Source organism: Entelurus aequoreus, linkage group LG06, assembly GCF_033978785.1.
Source record: "Entelurus aequoreus isolate RoL-2023_Sb linkage group LG06, RoL_Eaeq_v1.1, whole genome shotgun sequence".
Lineage (NCBI taxonomy): Eukaryota > Metazoa > Chordata > Actinopteri > Syngnathiformes > Syngnathidae > Entelurus > Entelurus aequoreus.
The window spans coordinates 66841238-66845298 of record NC_084736.1 but is presented as its reverse complement, the minus strand read 5'-3'; the positions used below and the strand labels follow the sequence as shown (position 1 = coordinate 66845298).

The 4061-nt window shown below is 38.0% G+C and overlaps 1 protein-coding gene across 1 annotated transcript in view; it reads right to left on the bottom strand.

The window, feature by feature from the left end:
- The window catches only part of LOC133651635 (peroxynitrite isomerase THAP4-like), a 94168-nt gene extending 90613 nt beyond the window's left edge, over positions 1 to 3555 (bottom strand). Inside the window, exon 1 of the mRNA XM_062049627.1 lies at positions 3168 to 3555. The gene's annotated coding sequence lies outside the window, so the exon portion shown is untranslated. The remainder of the gene's footprint in view (positions 1 to 3167) is intronic.
- Positions 3556 to 4061: the final 506 nt, after the last annotated feature.

Genomic DNA, 4061 nt, shown 5'->3' with positions numbered 1-4061 from the left:
GGATGGATACTCAAAGCAAGATATGAGTGACAGTTTTTTTTACAAGAATTGCCGTGTATGGTCATAGTTGTCACGGCGGGGTCACATTTTACTGTGTGGATGTTTCTCCCAGGATCCAGACGGGACTCCGGAGGAAAGGTGCAGGTAAGGAAATGATTTATTGTCCATAAATTATGCGGGATACAAACAAAAGAGCACCAGCGTGCCGATAGCACGGGAAGCTAACGGAATAGCAAACAAGAAAAGCTTGGCATGTAAACAGGCAAACAAAAAGGCGACACTTTGCTCAGGAATCAAATTATTAGCCACTGTAACTGTTGTGTGGAAGCCAGATTGAGTGTGGCGAAAAGCAGGGAATAAGTAGCTCTCTGATTAGTGCCCAGGAGCAGGTGAGCGTCCCGAAAACTAATCAGAGGCAGGTGAAAACAATCTGCAGTCATGGCAACTAAAACACAAACCCAGGGGTGCTCAAAACAGGAACTGAGGTAGTCAAAAACTAAACAAACATGACGGATCATGACATTAGTAGTTCTGTACAGCATGCTCAAATATTTTCATGTACATAAGATGTGTGATTGTAGATAATGTTAATGAGATTAATCCTTAATAAAATTCCCTTCAAGAAAAAAGTACCTTTTTAATAAAAAAAGACTTTTACCCAAAAATGGGTTACTCATTGAAAAACAACCAAAAAATGGTTAATAGTTTTGAAAACCCGGAAATTTAGTTAAAATAATACCCTTGTAACCCAAAAAATGGATTCTTCTTCATAAAAATAACTCCAAATTTTTACCCGACACTCGCAACTCATAAATTGGGTTATCAAAATACCCAGCATTTTTTAGTGTGTATACATGCACATGCATCCTCTGCTGTTACCATGTCTAACAAAAAGTAGCGTATAGTTCAAACTAGGGTTGTACGGTAGACCAGTACTGATAAAGTACAGCGGTATTAATGAATTAAAAATGGTACTAAAATGCTGGTACTTTTTTTTTCCAGACATGATGCCGCGCCGTCGTCACGACGCAACATTGCTGGTAAAACGAGCAAGAACCGCATGTTAGGCAACGCACACGTACAAAGTACTTACAAACATAAACAGTGTGGAGACAAAAGAGGGAGAATGGACATATTATGGCTTCAAACTAACGAAAAAGGTGACGCTATAAACACTGAAGCACTACTCTGTAAGAGATGCGTCAAAGCATAGCTAGATAGCGGCTAACTTCCAAGCCCAGTTGGCAGTGTTTTTTACTAGTTCTAAATCTTCGCCCTCCATGGCGACACATTTCTTGTAAGTTTCTTACAAGTATCATCTCTGCAAGACGAGGAGTAGCTCATCATGTTTCACTACACACCGTAGGACAGGGGTGGGCAATTAATTTTTACCGGGGGCCGCATGAGCAACCCGAGCACTGCTGGAGGGCCACATCGACAATATTTCAATTAAATTTTGCTCAATATTATTTTTGATATATACCGTAAGATAAATAATAATAATAATAATAATAATAATAATAATAATAATAATAATAATTAATAATAATAGTAATACTTCAACATAGTGTGTGTAACAGCATTCCATGACTAATATAAATAAATTAACATTAATAATAAATGACAGTAAAATAAGCACACGTATGACTGAGGAGTCATCGTGTAACTTTGTGTGGTGTTTGAGTTGTCCGACTTTTTGTGTGGCCATAAACGCAGCAGTGGTTTAGTGCTATGCGTGTTGGTGACAGATGACAAGTTGGTTTTGGCCTGGTTTGTACGGCAGAAAATGACTAGTTTTTCGAGATAGAATTGTTTTACTCATGTTTTTGGTGTGGTTATGTCCGAATATAAACAGTTTTGCTCAATAAAGTGATCGATATAATTCCTGTCCTCGAAGCATCTCGATAGACGTTACAATAATTGAACGGTGTTCAATTGAACGGTGTTGACGAACACCGTTAGGGCCGCTTGTTGTCACTGTCACTCAAAGTTGCGTTGCAAAATTACATAGAATAAATATGTTTATTTTGTTTAGAATTCAGATGGGATTTGATTTGGTGCGCGGCATATATTTGGTGCGCGCAGCAGACGCTTGAGCAGTGCACAATTGCGCAGGCACGCACCTTCGAGGGAACGTTGCTTTGCAGTCCATGTCTTGTTGGAAACACGCCATTCTTCATCAACTTTTCTCTTTTTAGCGTCTCGGGTGTAAACCGTGCATCACTTGTCGCTGCGTGTGCACCTTCACTCGCAGGTTACACACGGACACACGCCCATAAATAATACTTTTCAAAATAAAAGCAGCACAGTTGTATTGCGCGCACGACATAGATGTTTTTTCAACTTTATTTTGTAATTAATGATTGCAGCTGTTCACATTCACTCACAGTCACGCACACGCATACGTCCATACGGAATAAATACAAATAACGATTTTCAAAACAAAAGCAGTACCGTTGTATTGCACACTCGACATAGATACTTTTTAAAATTTATTTTGTAATTTATAATTGGCCTCACGCGGGCCGGACAGGGACGCACAAAGGGCCGGATGCGGCCCGCGGGCCGCAGAATGCCCAGGTCTGCCGTAGGAGGATAAAATAGCTCACCGCTAACAGCAAGCTAGCTCTACTGAATGTAAACAAATGGCAGACAACAAATTGATTAATAATCCATTTTCTCCGGCTTGTCCCCCATAATTTTGACAAAATATTACAATATGTTACTTCATATGCAGAGGTGGGTAGAGTAGCCAGAAATTGTACTCAAGTAAGAGTACTGTTACTTTAGAGATTTATTACTCAAGTAAAAGTAAGGAGTAGTCACCCAAATATTTACTTGAGTAAAAGTAAAAAGTATGTTGTGAAAAAACTACTCAAGTACTGAGTAACTGATGAGTAACCTGTTCGTTTAATATATATATATATATATATATATATATATATATATATATATATATATATATATATATATATATATATATATATATATATATATATATATATTTATATACACATACATACATTTATATATACAGTATATCATTTATGTTTATTTATTTTGCCGTTTTTGTTCACATGTTAAAGGTGTCTTAATGAATATACATGCATGTTTAACATACAGATTCCTTTCTTTCATGAAGACAAGAATATAAGTTGGTGTATTACCTGATTCTGATGACTTACATTGATTGAAATTAGACAGTAGTGCTGATAACGTCCACGTTTTCAAATGGAGGAGAAAAAAGTTCCTCCTTCTGTCTAATACTACATGAAAGTGGTTGGTTTTTGTCATCTTATTTGTCCAGCTTCCATATTCGTTTTTATACACTTTACAAGAAATACATTGGCGGCAAACTCCGTAGCTTGCTAGCTTGTTTGCACTGGCTTTCAGAGACTCTTAGTTTGGTAGCGCAGGCGCGATGGAGCGGCACTTTTATTGTGAAGACAGGAACTGTGCGGTCAGTCTTTAGGCTTTTGACGGGATGTACGTTTGAAATAAAAAAGTGTCTTTTTTCCTTCACACTTTTGATTGATTGATTGAAACTTTGATTAGTAGATTGCACAGTACAGTACATATTCCGTACAATTGACCACTAAATGGTAACACCCGAATAAGTTTTTCAACTTCCTTTAAGTTGGGGTACGCGTGTGACGGTCATGTGACCGCCTGGCTCTGTTTGATTGGTCAAAAGTCACCAGCATGTGATTGGTGAAACGGAGTCAAACGTCACCAGTGACTGCATTTGATTGGATGAAACGCAGGCATGCGCTAGCTAATACTTTGAAGGTCTGTCTGACAAACCAAAACAAACAAAGCGTGCATTAACAGATCGATAAAAATCAGTAGCGAGTAGCGAGCTGAATGTAGATAAATGGAGCGGAGTAAAAGTAGCGTTCCTTCTCTATAAATATACTCAAGTAAAAGTAAAAGTATGTTGCATTAAAACTACTCTTAGAAGTACAATTTATCCCAAAAGTTACTCAAGTAGATGTAACGGAGTAAATGTAGCGCGTTACTACCCACCTCTGTTCATATGTCAGCAGCCAAATTAGGAGCCT